At 49.2% G+C, this 16179-nt stretch overlaps 1 protein-coding gene and 2 long non-coding RNA genes across 7 annotated transcripts in view; 1 reads left to right on the forward strand and 2 right to left on the reverse strand.

Annotated features, from left to right (window-relative positions):
- The window catches only part of RBFOX1 (RNA binding fox-1 homolog 1), a 1595659-nt gene that overhangs the window by 1056303 nt on the left and 523177 nt on the right, over positions 1-16179 (reverse strand). The window lies entirely within an intron of this gene.
- The window catches only part of LOC149120636 (uncharacterized), a 1089735-nt gene that overhangs the window by 897274 nt on the left and 176282 nt on the right, over positions 1-16179 (forward strand). The window lies entirely within an intron of this gene.
- The window catches only part of LOC149120638 (uncharacterized), a 39552-nt gene continuing 33451 nt past the window's right edge, over positions 10079-16179 (reverse strand). The window contains exon 2 of the long non-coding RNA XR_016225952.1: positions 10079-10744. This is a non-coding gene — a long non-coding RNA (uncharacterized LOC149120638). The remainder of the gene's footprint in view (positions 10745-16179) is intronic.

A 16179-nucleotide genomic window follows, 5' to 3' on the forward strand; every position in this document is an offset into this window, starting at 1 on the left:
AGCGGAAGGGAAGTGAAGCCAAGCGTGCACTTCCAGTGACGCCACCATGCTAGGCTGAGACTTCCAGGCCGACTTCCCTGGTGACCCTGCGGGAACAGCTGCTGATCTGCCGACACAGAGGACCCTTAAGAATAACACCACCGGAAACAATGAGCGACACGTGGGGGGAATTCTCCTGAAGACACGTCCTGAAGCTCCGTGCATCTTCATGAGAGCGCGGTCAGTGTTGACTGTGCAACACGACTGAGACTGTGTGTTATCACAACATGGTGTAGCCCTCCCTGAGACAGACACACCAGAGTCAGGCAGAATATCAAAGGAACCAGCAACCGCAGCGCCCGGCATGGGACCGGCAGCTCACACCGAATAAGCCACCCTTGACACATGCTAATGCCCAGGGGCCTAAAATCCAGAACCTTGCCTTCTGTCCGCTGATGCCACGGCGGAGAAACACAGGCGGTGAGCACACCGACTGCTGTGGCGGAAGCAGCCTGCATGCCACAGAGGCTGGTCCAGTCCCAGCAGGGAACAGCAGGAGTAGCTCTGATTCACACTGTTGCAGGGATCCAGGACGATGACCCGCCCCACTGTACCACAGAGCTCTCAACGCCAAGTGGCAAAAAACCAGCAGATGGGAGGCGGGACAGGGGTGCAGGATCCCAGAGACAGCTTTGGGGGGCCAGTCCTGAAAGTATTCTGCCTCTTCTTCCCACACTTCTTCAGCCAGAACTCTCTCACCAGCCCCTGATGAGATAAAAGGTGGGCTAGAAATGTGTTCCCAGATGGGGGGCTGTTTATCAGTTTCTGATTAGCTATTTATCAATTATTTATCTGTGCTGGGGAAGAGGAACACAGATCCCCAGCCATGCTGGCACTGTATCCTTTAATATTTGCAGAAACCAATTTCCTAACAGCTGTGCAATATGTCTTTGCTTAACACCACCCCCACCTCCAATATTGTGGGAACTTCCTTTTATCTAGCATGAATTCCCACAGCTGCAGTTAAAAAAAAAAAAAAACAAGCCTCTTTTGTTTTAGTAGACAAAATATCCTTCCCTTTCGGTTGAGTTCACTCAACACCTCCCTCACCCTGTCAACAAAAATAGGAACCATCACCCCCGTTCACTGTGATTTCCTTCAGTGCTGGCTCCAACAAGGTTCAGAGGACCAAGTACAAACATAACTAGGCGTCAGAAGAGGAGAGAAGACTGTACCTCTCAATGCCTTCAAGTCTTTAGGACCCTTATGAGGATGTCCAGTGGAGCGTACATTTAAATTTGAAGAAAATATAAATAAACATGGACCAAACGACAAGTATATGCTCAATCAAGCACATAATGGCTTTTAGACACTAGAATATAATTATCTTTATCAGAGTTATGATATGACACACACAAAAATGACTCACGGACATAAAATTAGGCTGTGTCTTGCTAAAAGCAGATTTTAAAGAGTTCATCAAAATCTGCCCTCGCATCATGGAGGAAGATGTGCCCCCCTCCCTTGAGTACCTGTCCCCAGGAGGCCACACAGCGGGGCTTTTCTGTAAAACTAGTTCTCAAACAGTTTTGTGTGTGTGTGTGCATTTGTGTACGTGTGTGTGTGCAAACTGTTGAATTCTTTGCTTAGCATAGAGTTGATCTTCTGTATACAAAGTTAATTGAAAATCAATCAATGGAGAATGGGACAGGGAAAGAGAGAGGGAGGAGGAGGAAGGGTGGGAGTGTAGGGGGGAGGGTGGGTATGGTGGGAAGAATCACCATATTCCTAGAGTTGTACTTTTGAAATTTGTATTCCTTGGGAGAGGGAGCGGGAGATGGGAGGGTTGTGGTGGGAGGGAAGTTATGGGGGAGGGGGCACTGTAATCCATAAGCTGTAATTTGGAAATTTATATTTGTTAAATAAAAGTTAAATAAAAAGAAATTTGTATTCCTTAAAAATAAATTTAAAAAATATAATTAACTTCTTGATCTATCAAGGAGACCCAGTGAAGAAAGCTTGCCAAAGCGTGTTTCACTTTCACCTACAGACGGACACCCTGACGGCTTCTCACAGCACACTCATGTCTGCTCGGGAACTTGAGACAGTCACTGGCCCTGGGGCAAACATATGAGGCAAGCAGAGGGCGGCTGACCGGGGCTGACCGGGGCTGACCGGGGCTGACCGGGGCAACGCCACGGTGGGAAGAGCAGCTGATGGGAGCCAAGGGCAGCATCTCTACCAAGCAGCACCTGTGCCACAGGCTAGAGGTGCCTACAACAGCCCCATTTTACAGATGCGGAGAACAAGGCTTAGAGAAGTGAAGTGACACGCCCACAGTCTCAGCAAAATAAGCAACAGGACCAGCACGGACACTGGCATCTTCCCAAGGTTGCATCTCGTGTATTCACTTTCCCAAACCCGACTGTTCTTGCGAAGGGGAAAACCCACTTTGAAGTGGGACAGGAGATTCGCAGGGCTGGAGAAGAACTGAGTGGCTGACAATTAAGGATGCCAATGAAAGATCACTTTCAAAAGCTAACCCCAATAAGGGAGGGTCCTCCCTCGAGGAAGGCAAACCGTGTCTGCATGGAATCCTCCAACAGTCCTGCAAGAGGCACAGTCACACCTACACCAGGAAAAAAAAAAAAAAAAAGACAGCTGCTGACGTGTCCCTGTGAGGCCAGTGGGTGTCACTGCCTCCCCACAGAGCACACAGCAGCCTCACACACACCGTGCTCCCGGCCCCGGCCCCTCCAGCCAAGCTGCAAGCCCACCTTTCTCTACCAAAGTTCCCCTGGCAAAGCGCGTCGGCCCTGTGCCATCCAAGAGCAGGCGACTGCCCTGCATTGGTGACCACCGTGTTCGGTAACTGTCTCCCAGTTTCCTTCAGGAAACACCTTATCCCTTGGGAATCGCACCACGTACAGAATCAAAGACAGATGGGAGGGTGCAGGGATCTCAGAAACCAGGGCTCAGGCTGAGTGAGATGAAGCTGTAAAACCTTCCCCAGGCCACAGAAGGCTCCCTGTGTGTTGTGCCTGAGGGCATGGCAGACTCGCCCCAGGCCTATTACTCAAGGCACAAGCCTGGGTAAGGCTGAATGCTTAGAGAAACCTCACAGCCAACAGAGACAGGCTAGGGCAGAAGAGAGCCTTCCCCTGCCCCTCACTTTCCAAGGGGAGAAGCTGGAGACTCCCAGCAGGTGCAGCAAGGGCTGTCTGAGCCAGGCTTCACAACGGGTCTCTCCCTGATGCCCGGCTGGCAGCTGCACGGGTCAGGGGGGTAGTGCAACCCCACACTGCTTCCGCGACGAGCTGAGCTTCCGCCTGCTCTGCGGACGGCGAGCATTTACGTTCTTCAGCACACCAAGGAACGTCAGGAGCACAGTGGGCACTAGTAAATATTTACTGAAGAACAGACATGGAGACCAAAGCAGGAAGGTGTGGAACGCAGGGGAAGTTTTTTATTTATTTATTTATTCATTTTTTTTGACAGGCAGAGTGGAGAGTGAGAGAGGGAGACAGAGAGAAAGGTCTTCCTTTGCCGTTGGTTCACCCTCCAATGGCTGCCGCGGCCGGCGCACCGTGCTGATCCGAAGCCAGGAGCCAGGTGCTTCTCCTGGTCTCCCATGGGGTGCAGGGCCCAAGCACTTGGGCCATCCTCCACTGCACTCCCTGGCCACAGCAGAGAGCTGGCCTGGAAGAGGGGCAACCGGGACAGAATCCAGCGCCCCGACCGGGACTAGAACCCGGTGTGCCGGCGCTGCAGGTGGAGGACTAGCCTATTGAGCTGCGGCGCCGGCCGGAAAAGCAGGGGAAAGGCCAGACTGACGCCTGCTTCTGCACAGTTCACGCTAAACATTGTGGTCATGAATTAAATGAGTTCATCAATGATAATATCGATACCATCTAGCTTTCTATCTCCCCATCTCTCTCCGTCACGTCAGACGGCAGTGTCTATTAGGTATGAGCTCAGTAACAGTTACACACACTTGTTTGCACATGTACTGCTTAAATTCTCCAAATGGATTGAAACCCTTTTCAACCTTTACCATTTTTCAAGGAGCACATGCTCATTAAAGACAGTGTGCAAAATCCATCACTAGATCTTAGACCACTTGGAGAGTGTCATGAGCTGGTTTTGTACCTCACTTGATGCAGATTAATTCTTAAAAATACACATTATGAAATCAAAGAGAGGCACAAACCATTTAAATACATGACATCACTTCCCCACAATGGGATATGATACAACATTTTATAAGGATGTAGACCTTTATATCCTGATAAATGAAGAGACCAAAAAAAAGAAATGTGGCCAGCACCACGGCTCACTTGGCTAATCCTCTGCCTGCGGCGCCCGCACCCCGGGTTCTAGTTCCGGTTGGGGCACCGGATTCTGTCCCGGTTACTCCTCTTCCAGGCCAGCTCTCTGCTGTGGACCGGGAAGGCAGTGGAGGATGGCCCAGGTCCTTGGGCCCTGCACCCACATGGGAGACCAGGAGGAAGCACCGGGCTCCTGGCTTTGGATCGGCACAGTGTGCAGGCCGCAGAGGCCACTTGGGGGGGTGAACCAACAGAAAAGGAAGACCTTTCTCTCTGTCTCTCTGTCAAACTCTGCCTGTCAAAAAAAAAAAAAAGTGTCAGGAGTCTATTTTCAGAAAAACACTATTATTTCATTTGTATGTATTTGTTCATGCCATGCAAAGCTGCAACAAATGTGGAAGACGCGCACCAAGCTGTTATTGGGGATGAGGCACAGAGCTGTGTTGTCTGTACATACAAACTGGTAATGATTGTCATAATCATAGCAAAAAATAAAACTGAGGAAGGAAAAACCATCCTCAGTCAGACCCCCTACCCCCACCCAGGGCAAGGACGTATGGTTTTTCCATATCCTTGTTTCTGCATTCATTCAGGGAAGAGTTACTGAGAGTCTGCAAAGGGGGCAGTACTCCCTCAATGCACTCCTCTTCACTCTGTGTAATGAATATTTCCTAACCAATCCATTCCCCCTCCTCAATCAATTACAGAGGCACGGCCACCCCCAGGGGGCTCAGGAGAAGCCCAGGATTCTCCATAAGGCGATTATGCACAGCCAATAGGTCCTCGATGCTTTCGATCGAACCTGTTCCTCCTTGCCTCTCTGCCCCACCACACGCACCCCCGCCTCTTATTTCATCCAAGTAGAATGACCCACATCAGGAAGCAGAGTGCATCTGAAACATACATAACACAGAAGTCACTCCACACGCAGGGTCTCTGCCATAGATCACGGCCACCGGCCTGCCAACGACTCCTGGAGGGACAGGCCCCCAGGGTGAGACCCTCCCCCAGGGTGAGACCCTCCAGCAGCACTGCCTGCAGCTTCCTCCACCCTCCCCTTATCTCCAGCCATGCTTTGGCTCCCCTTAGAGCAGCAGCTCACATTATTACGGGGAAGAGCCTCTGACAATTTCCAAAGAAGCCTTTCGGGAATAGACCCCTTTTGTTTGTAGTTATCAAAACAAATTATGCGCTACAAGCCTGAAATGATGTTGACTCCAAGATGTCTCTCCCCAGGGACCCACAAACTCGCAAATGTGAATTCTAGTCCTTTGTAGGAGAAAGGCCAATCCACAGTGCACAGTGATCTGAATAGGGCCTTCTCCTGTGAAGGTTCCAGGAGGAGTCTATATTTAGAATACAATGACGCTATCTTGAAAACGGGGGCTCAGGGTCCCACATTAATGAGCTCTAACAGTCATTCAATCAAAGGCGCTGCAAACTTCACATCTAACCGTAGAAAACCTCCCCTCCCCCTCCCCAATCCCACCCTTCACTGCGGCGGCGTTTCAAAGTCCACCGAGTCTTCAAAAGTAAAATGGTTATAATAATCGAGGAAAAAATATTAGCTATTTCCACACTTAAACAAACGCCACATGGCACATAAATTCCACCATCTGCTATAACTTTCCATGAGTAGGAAGTTGGCACATATTGCGTAATCTACATATGACTGATAATTTTTAGCCAAGTCTCAACAAAAAGGAGCTTTGTCTTCATGGGCTGTGGAGATACAAGGAAAACAATAAAGCATGTTCTTGATGTTTGTTTTTCCCATTAAACATACATATTTGATGTAGGTGGACGGACATTTACATCACATGTACTCGTATATATTCCAACGTGAGCTATATAGCCTTTTGAGCCTTTTCCGAGCTTTAGCTCAGTCAGTAATACATTTCTTGACTGTGGGAACTTCTCCATTGGATTTGCTTCGACTTCTTCCAAGAGAACCTTGGACTATGACCCTTCGTTTACGCGGCGGATGTGAAGAGCAGCGCAATGAAAACACTCACTCTCACAATGAGCGTGCATTTTACAGTGAAGGGAGAAGGGGGTGCTAGACACAGTAGGGATGATTTGTGCAAACTGGAAAAATAAATCCATGGTCAATGAAATTGTGTCCTTGCAGAACACTCGAGTTTCCTAATATATAACGGAATTAGTGTAGTCAGATTTCATTTGAGCACATGGCTCTGTGGCCCATGATTTAAGCGGCACTGTCAGTCATGAAAGAATACCTCAAGCGCATGACAACAAAACGCTATCAATACTGAAGGTCGTCCTCTAAATCAGAAGAGAATGCAAGGATTTCCTAATGACTTCTTCTCAAACAAATTACCGGCAGGCCGCACACCAAAATGAATTTTATTATTGAGGACAAGTGAATTGTACAGTACTTATAGCAAACACATTAGAGGATTAGAATTGATTGAAGGAGATTGGATTTGAAAAGATATAAATAGGGAAGACATGAAAAATGTGCTCAAAGCGAACTTCACAAAACCGCCGTGGAATTCAGCCACTGGGCAGCCGCTCCCGTGGCCTCGGGGGAGCCAAGTGAGAGTCCCAGACAGTGCCGACTGCTCCCGTGACAATGTGCTGAGCACGCAGGTCAGGGACCCCCAGAAAACACATACGGACGCCACACAAATAACAGAGTCTAAAACCCCTGTGAAAATAAACGCAATTTGTCTGCGTAGTGGCTACTGGACCTGAGTGCAGCCAGCAGAAGGAAGTTCGGACTGACCTCAGCCCAAAGTGTCGGATGCCTCCCACCTTCTCAAGGGCAGCTACGGAGAGCTCCAACCACGCCAACGGTTGTCAGCCGTGGGATAATTCACGCTAGAACAAACAGCATTGCTTAAGTGATGTCCGCGTGGCAAACGCTCTCCTGTGAGCCTCACGGAGACTCACTGATGTCATTCTCTGAGCCAGCTGTTACCTTACAGAGGAGCACACTGGGCCCAGCAAGGCGAAACCCCCATTTTCCATGGCTACCAAAAGCAGAGGAATGGGGGCCGGCGCCGCGGCTCACTAGGCTAATCCTCCGCCTAGCGGCGCCGGCACACCGGGTTCTAGTCCCGGTCGGGGTGCCGGATTCTGTCCCGGTTGCCCCTCTTCCAGGCCAGCCCTCTGCTGTGGCCAGGGAGTGCAGTGGAGGATGGCCCAGGTGCTTGGGCCCTGCACCCCATGGGAGACCAGGAAAAGCACCTGGCTCCTGGCTCCTGCCATCGGATCAGCGCGGTGCGCCGGCCGCAGCGCGCAGGCTGCGGCGGCCATTGGAGGGTGAACCAACGGCAAAGGAAGACCTTTCTCTCTGTCTCTCTCTCTCACTGTCCACTCTGCCTGTCAAAAAAAAAAAAAAAAAAAAAAAAAAAAAAAAAAGCAGAGGAAGTACTCTACAGCAGGGCTGCTGGTCCCGGAATCTGAGTGCTTAATCACGATAGCACTCAGTAGCTGGAAGCACCTGGGTAAACAAGGTCTCTCACTCAGCGGGCCCCTGTGATGGATGAAACTGGAGAGTGACTGCTGGCCAAGAGTGACGTGCACCGTGCGTGACTCTGCTCGGAGGATCTGAGCCAGAGCCACGGTAGCACCGCCTCCAAGAGGCTCCCTCATGATACCCACCTGCTGGACCCACGCCCTTGCACTTGAACCATTGGCTCCTCCCAGTGTACCAGCGATGGCCCCTGGGACCAACAGAATACAGCCCAAGAATGGTACATCGCTCAGATTAGGTCACAAAAGACACCTTTCATGTTTCCAGGACCATAGGATGACCTGTGCAGAAACTCATGTGGTGGAGGACATTGGGGCCTGCCAACATCTACACGTGGGAGTGTAGAAGTGTGCCTCCAGCCTCAACTATTGCTGCCCCAGCCTGAGCTGAACAAAAACCTCACCAGGGACCCTCAGCCAGGACCCCCAGAGGACCCAATTTCAGATTCCCACGCTTCACAAACAGGTAGGAAATGCTTTGGGGCTTCAAGACACTAACACTGGGGGTGATCTGGAACACGGCATCAGGTAACCAGTATGTACTATTTTACTTGTAAAGGTGAACTGTCAAAGACCTTATGTAGTGAGGTCAGCCCACGAAATCCTTAAGGTTTAACTCACTGCCTTATATAAAGCAGTTCAGTAGTTATGTCTCAGTATAAGCCAGAGAGAGATACAGAGAGCAAATGAGCGAGCTACGCAAACATCATTAATTTCTTTTAATGTCATCTGGGTGCCAGGCACTGTTGCATGCTGGGATGTGGCACTAAAGACCCACAGCCTTCCCTTGTATTCTAATGGACAATGAAAGCCGGAAAGTACACAAAGAGGAGTAACACTGAAAAAATACCAAGTGCTGGCCGGCGCCGCAGCTCACTAGGCTAATCCTCCGCCTAGCGGCGCCGGCACATTGGGTTCTAGTCCCAGTAGGGGCGCCGGATTCTGTCCCGGTTGCCCCTCTTCCAGGCCAGCTCTCTGCTGTGGCCAGGGAGTGCAGTGGAGGATGGCCCAGGTGCTTGGGCCCTGCACCCCATGGGAGACCAGGAAAAGCACCTGGCTCCTGGCTCCTGCCATCGGATCAGCACGGTGCGCTGGCCGCAGTGCGCCGGCCGCGGCAGCCATTGGAGGGTGAACCAACGGCAAAGGAAGACCTTTCTGTCTCTCTCTCTCACTGTCCACTCTGCCTGTCAAAAAAAAAAATAAAAAAATAAAATAAAAAAAAATACCAAGTGCTAAGAATACAACACGGGGGAAGGCATTTGGTATAGCGGTCAGGATGCCACTTGGAACGCCCACATCCCACATCAGAATGCCTCATGTGAGTCCTGGTTCCTCCACTTCTGATGCATGTTCCTGCAAAGGCATAGCTTGGGAGGCAGCGGGGGATGACGCAAGTGCTGGGATTCCTGCCACCCACACGGAAAGCCCGATGGAGTCCTGTGTTCCTGGCCTGGTGTCAGCCTGCTGTACCTGAGACTGCTGCAGGTATCTGGGGGTGAACCAGTGGGTGGAAGATCTGTCTCTGGTTTTCACTCTGCACCTATCTCTTCCTTTCAAATGGATTTCAAAAGATTTTTAAAGTCATATAGACATAAATAAGAAAGTGAGGCAGAACAATTAACAAGGGCAGGAGTCTCTCTATTGCTGGAATGGTAAAGAAAGGCCTCTCTCAGCAGGGGAATTCGGGAAGAGTCTGGAATGAGCAGGAAGTCTATCGAAGAAGAGGTCCTGGCAAAGAAGCGCCAAGCAAACCTGGGTCAGGCCCATAACTTGCCAGCTTCAGTTTCGCATCTCTGTGCTTAGGACAACCACCCTTGGACTCAGAAGACAAGCAGAATCCAGTCAGATTCTGTACCTGAATGGAACTGGTGAAGTGAGAAGCCGCTGTTCATCATGCCTCACTGCAAGTAGCACGCCAGTTACAGAATCGCCCAGACTGGGACGACATCATGCCCAAACCAAAGGCAAGGCAGGGGACTCTGGACAGCCCTCTGATTTAATAGAGCATCCGTCTCAAGGCAAACTCACGCAGTCAGAGAACAGTCTGACCATTAATTTCAATGATTTGACTGCGTAATATAATGTTTCAATCCTAGAACACAATTTAAACTGGGACAGGTAGTCATTACTTAACTTAGAGTCTGCAAATTCATCTCCAACATGTCAATTTTTTGTAGTCTATGTTCAAAGACTTGCCAAAAAAGATATGGAGGAAATATTTCAAAGTCCATGAAATCTAGCATCTCAATATCAAATAGTGCCTCGACTGCTACTGGAGATAAAAACGGTGATAGAAATTTTTATTAAAACAGTAAGCAAAGGGTAAGCACGCTTGTCAAACACAGATCCCATTTCCCATATAGATGAGAGTAGCAAGAATAGTGAAACTGGAAAATGGAACGGAATACTGACGCACCATGCACTGCAGACGGAGGTAAAGACTCCAAGTGAGTCCCCATCAGTGTCCCCTCAAATGAGAAATAAACGGATATGTGGACAAGCACACGTTTCAATTCATAAGCAGTCAGGATGTGAAACAGAAAATTCATTGCACATTAATTGACAAAGGGTCTACAGACAGAGGGACCCACTATTTCAGTAAAGTGGTGAATAAGAAGAGAACTTAAGAAAAAAAAATTGTATCAATGGCGGCGTGTCTAGCCAGGAAATTCTTCAGTGAGATCGTTGAAGATGAAAATACTGTGACTTCACATCTTAAAGGTATCACTTCCGGCACAGCCACATCCAAAGTCTAGATGTGGGCGGGGTTACTGTGTTCCGTGATGCTGTGGGCCTGTCTTGGGGCTTGACAGCTCGTGGTACCAGATTTTAGCTGCTATTCAGCAAGAAACAGTTTCTCTTTATCCATCAGGAAAAGTGAGGACATTGTTTCCTTGCCTTCTTGAACCAGGCACAGTCAAAGGCTCTGGGTGGTGCTGTGAAGAGAGGTGACACATGTCACTCAAGGAGTAGAAGCTTTACAAACCAGAGAGCAACTGTCTTCTGATTTCTCTGTCCTGGGACCTGTAGATGCCTGGAGGTGGAGCCAGTGATCCTGACTGAAGAACGGAGTAGCATTTCTGGCCAGCACACAACAGACAGGAGATGGCAGGGGTGGAGGTGGGGGGCTGTTCTTTTAAGGCACTGAGGTTGAGGATTATTTGTGACCACAGCATGGACTGCCTTATCCTGAGAGCCCTATTTGTCTGCTCTTCTTTCTGCCCCTTTTCTTCCCCCAGAGAGTAGGGCTTGCAGCTGAAGATGAGGAGGAAGTTGTTGGACATTTGTGGGGAGGGGGCTCTGGCTACTTGTATTACGTCCTTTCTACATTGGGCAGGGTTCTGTTGCCACTGCTGTTGACCCTCCTTATTGCAAGAGTTTATTAATCTTTTAAATCCCTAGTGGACAAAGACTGAATATATTCAAGGTGTACCACATGATTCATGCATGCACGGTGCAGTGAGTACCACCCAGGCTGCACGCGAACCTGCTCATCTGACTCTCGTAGGCTTCTACCTTTTGACCAATGTCTCCCCACTTCTCCCAACTCCAGCCCTAGACAACCTCTGCTTCCATGAATTTGACTATTTTATATTCCACATGTAAGTGACAGCATGCAGTATTTGTCTTTCTGTATCTGATTTCATTTAAAACAATGTCCTCCAGGTTCAACTAAGCTATCCCAAAGGGCCAGAATGCTTTTAAAATTTATATACAGAGACCAGATATCATGTATTTCATACATACAGTTTTAAGCCTATAATGATACTCCCCACCCTCTGCCTCTCCCAGATTTCTTTTTCATGGCTAAATAATACCATGTCACATGCACTGTGGTTGGGTCAGTGTCATGCACACATTTTCATTAGACACAACAAACTGTGCTCTCTATGTAGATTACATTGTAACAAACACTCCACTGTCTCTGTGCTGCTCTGTCCACTCACAATGAAGGTCAACAGCAGATTCCTGATTCTGACCCTCAGCAAGACTACAGTCTTCTGAGAAGACAAAAGATGTAGGAGACTAGAAGCCCCAGTAGTGGATGCAATGATGGGTGGGATATTGAGCTTGGGGCTGGTGGGAGGTGGGGCAGCATGACAAGATGACTTCCAGGGAAGAAATCACATGAGTAAGCTGGCGCCGCGGCTCACTAGGCTAATCCTCCACCTTGCGGCGCTGGCACACCGGGTTCTAGTCCCGGTCGGGGCGCCGGATTCTGTCCCGGTTGCCCCTCTTCCAGGCCAGCTCTCTGCTGTGGCCAGGGAGTGCAGTGGAGGATGGCCCAAGTGCTTGGGCCCTGCACCCCATGGGAGACCAGGAGAAGCACCTGGCTCCTGCCATCAGATCAGAGCGGTGCGCCGGCCGCAGTGGCCATTGGAGGGTGAACCAATGGCAAAACGGAAGACCTTTCTCTCTGTCTCTCTCTCTCACTGTCCACTCTGCCTTTCAAAAAAAAAAAAAAAAAAGAAAGAAAGAAACCACATGAGTAAGGGAAGGAAGCGGGGGAAGAATGTTCCAGATGGAGCTGCAAACAGCTGGAGTTGAGAGAGAGCCCCTGAACGTAGCCAAGCGTGGCCTTGTTGTGGGCTGAGTGGAGAATGATGACCTCAGAAATTGGAAGGAGCTGGCTTCTAAAAGGCTCTGAAATCACAACACACAAAAGCTGAGCTGTATCTGAAGGGTAATGCATATCTTTGGGCGGTGGGGTAAAATGTTAGGTGTCTTCCTTAAAAAGATTTTTAGCTGCATTAAAGCATGAGCTTGAAGGTTATTTAAAAAAATAAGAGACCGACAGAGTGACCTGGAGGCCAGTTATCAGGCTACTGTAGCAAAAGATGTTGGTGACCTGGATAAAAATGCCCAACACGACGACAGCAAGAACAACTCAGAAGACGGGGAGGAATAAACACTGAAGCTGTATGTTGAAGTTGCATCACAGAACTGTGACTGCACTTTGTTCCGGCCTGCAGTGGGGCTGTGTTGCTTAGGATGGGAATAATGAGATATTAGTGTATTATGCAGGATAAACCCCAGGAATCATCCCATGTGAACACAGGTCTGTAGTCAGGACCAGCTCCTGCACTGGAGCCACAATTCCATGAGGGATGGTGCCTGTTCCCTGAATCCTGCGTGATTTGCGTATGTTGCATTTTAGCTTAACTGCTCCAGTAAGAGGCGTTATCTATGCCAACTGTGATACTGTGACTTCCACAAAGAATGTGGAATTACTACACTGGTTCCCAGAAATTACACAGCACCAGGACATACCTAATTCCTATGTGCTACTTGTTTCCTTTAGTTATCTCCTTTTTAGTTTACCCACTACTAATAATATTTTCCTTGGGGCCGGCGCCGTGGCTCACTAGGCTAATCCTCTGCCTGCGGTGCTGATACTCCGGGCTCTGGTCCCGGTTGGGGTGCCGGATTCTGTCCCAGTTGCTCCTCTTCTAGTCCAGCTCTCTGCTGTGGCCCGAGGAGTGCAGTGGAGGATGGCCCAAGTGCTTGGGCCCTGCACCTGCATGGAAGACCAGGAGGAAGCACCGGGCTCCTGGCTTCGGATTAGCACAGCACGCTGGCTGCAGTGGCCATTGAGGGGGTGAACCAACAGAAGGAAGACCTTTCTCTCTGTCTCTCTGTCTAACTCTGCCTGTAAATAATAATAATGATAATCATAATCATCATAATAATAATACTTTCCTTGGGAGACAGGTAAAAGAGAGGTGAGAGTTCTGGGTTCTAGGCTCACAGAGCTTATTTTAATTGCGTCTTTTTTGGAAGGGAGAGAGAGACACAGACATAAAGACACACAGATAACCCATCAGGTCATTCACACCCCAAAAGGCCACATGAGCCAGGACTGCATCAGGCTAAAGCCAAGAACTAAATCCAGGTCTCCTGTGAAGTGGCAAGGATCCAGCTACTTGCACCACCGCCTGCTGCCTCCCAGGTAGGGTGTGCAGTATCAGGACATACTGGAAGCAGAAGTGGGCACTGAATCCAGGCACTGCAACATGGGATGTGGACATCCCAAGCAGTGACTTAATAGCTGAACCAAACGACCACAGCTTGACTATCATTTATCATCTGTCTGAACTAAGGAGGGCCAAGTTCTTCTTTCTGAACCTCAGTGTCCCCTTTGATAGGTGGGGCAAATAATGAGACAGACTTCAAAGGACTGCCATGGACACTGTGAAACTCTGATGTGAAATGCCCAGGCCATGGCCCAGTGCTAAGCTTCCAGGAAACGTAGCTCGGGAGTCATGTCAACAATGACTGCTCCTCTTAGGCACATCGCCCAAGACGCTGAGAATGTCCGGGAAGTCACTGTGCCACGGGCCAGAAATAATTCACAGAGACAGAGTCACAAGGAGGGGACTACAACAACCTCTTGAGTATCAACTTGGCCCTAGGTACTGCACCAGCGGCTGGGGGAACAGTGTTTTTTTTTTTTGTTTTGTTTTGTTTTTTTTGACAGGCAGAGTGGACAGTGAGAGAGAGAGACAGAGAGAAAGGTCTTCCTTTTGCCGCTGGTTCACCCTCCAATGGCCGCCGCTGCAGCCGGCGCACCGCGCTGATCCGATGGCAGGAGCCAGGATCCAGGTGCTTTTCCTGGTCTCCCATGGGGTGCAGGGTCCAAGCACCTGGGCCATCCTCCACTGCACTCCCTGGCCATAGCAGAGAGCTGGCCTGGAAGAGGGGCAACCGGGACAGAATCCGGCGCCCCGACCGGGACTAGAACCCGGTGTGCCGGCGCCGCAAGGTGGAGGATTAGCCTATTGAGCCACGGCGCCGGCTTGGAAACAGTGTTCTGATGCAGAGGGCTCCTTTAGGCTCACTGTAGTCTAACTGTGCAAGTGACATTAAACCCATGACAAAACCCCGATGACCTGCCAGAGAGTACATCACAGAGAGGCCAACATTCAACCAGGGGTCACAGGGACTTACCCAAAGGTGCTGAGCTCAAGGAAACTGTCACAAAGGTGAAGAAGAAAAAAAAAATGAGGTCCACAATGACTTATGCAACTCAACATGGTCAACCTTCTCAATTGTAAATGGAAAAAGAGCAACTTGGGCAGAACACGAAGCTGCAAAGGGCATTTCAGAAACTGCTAGGCCGGCACCGCGGCTCACTAAGCTAATTCTCCATTTGTGGCGCCGGCACCCCGGGTTCTAGTCCTGGTTGGGGTGCCAGATTCTGTCCCGGTTGCTCCTCTTCCAGTCAGCTCTCTGCTGTGGCCCAGGAGTGCAGTGGAGGATGGCCCAAGTGCTTGGGCCCAGCACCCGCATGGGAGACCAGGAGAAGCACCTGGATCCTGGCTTCGGATCAGCGCAGGGCGCCAGCCATAGAGGCCCTTTCGGGGGTGAACCAATGGAAAGGGAAGACCTTTCTCTCTCTCTCTAACTCTGCCTGTCAAAAAAAAAATGTGAGTGGATTTCGAAATATCTTGGCACCAAAAGAAATGCATGTTACTGTTTAATTTTACCACAAACTTAATTTTTAAAATAGATATATTTGAGAGGCAGAGGTAAACAGAGACATTGAGGGAAAGACAGGGAGAGAGAGGCAGGAAAGGGAGGATGGAGGGGTTTTCCAACCGTTTTGTACACTCCCTCAATGGCTGCAACAGCCAGGCCTGAGCCAGGCCCAAAATCCAGGAGTTGGAACTCCATCTGGGTCCCGAGTTCCTGGGCCATCGTCTGCTGGCTTCCCCGGCACATCTGCAGGCAGCTGGACTGGACAGAGCATTCAGTCTGGCATTCCAGTGTGAGATGCCAGTGTTGTAGCCCACTGCACCACAACGTCTGACCCTCACATATTCATGGATCAACACATTCTGGGTACTCTCCTGTAATCATCACCAACGTCCAGTTTTTGGACTTCTTAAGGTAATGTGATTAGAAACTAGAAAATCAACCTATTCATCTATTTAGAGTTCTACTCACTTGTCACTTAGGAAATCCTATTATATTATCAACAATTAAATTATTTTAAAACTCTTCCTAGTTTCATTAGCTATCTTCTAGAAACTTGCAAAAAAAAAAAAATGGAAAAGGGAAAGAAGAGAAAGGAAAAGGCAAGAGAGGACAGCATAGATAGATTCTACAACGGGACTGACTTTTCCTTCTAAAATTGATTTTCTACATGACAACTCACCCTTCTAAAAAATCACACATCTTCTTTTACACTATGTATATATTCAAAACAACATTAAAGTCCCATCCAGATGTCAACCTGATACACTAAAAACTGGGAAGGTTTCTTGGTAACTGTTACAGCCTACTGAATACATACATATTTGGTACACACTCTAATTTTGAAAAACATTTATTTACTAGACTGTAACAGTTCTACTGAGTAGTTACAGAC

The sequence above is a fragment of the Oryctolagus cuniculus genome, chromosome 19 (genome assembly GCF_051225735.1).
Source record: "Oryctolagus cuniculus isolate XC-2025 breed Fujian yellow rabbit chromosome 19, ASM5122573v1, whole genome shotgun sequence".
NCBI classification, from domain to species: domain Eukaryota; kingdom Metazoa; phylum Chordata; class Mammalia; order Lagomorpha; family Leporidae; genus Oryctolagus; species Oryctolagus cuniculus.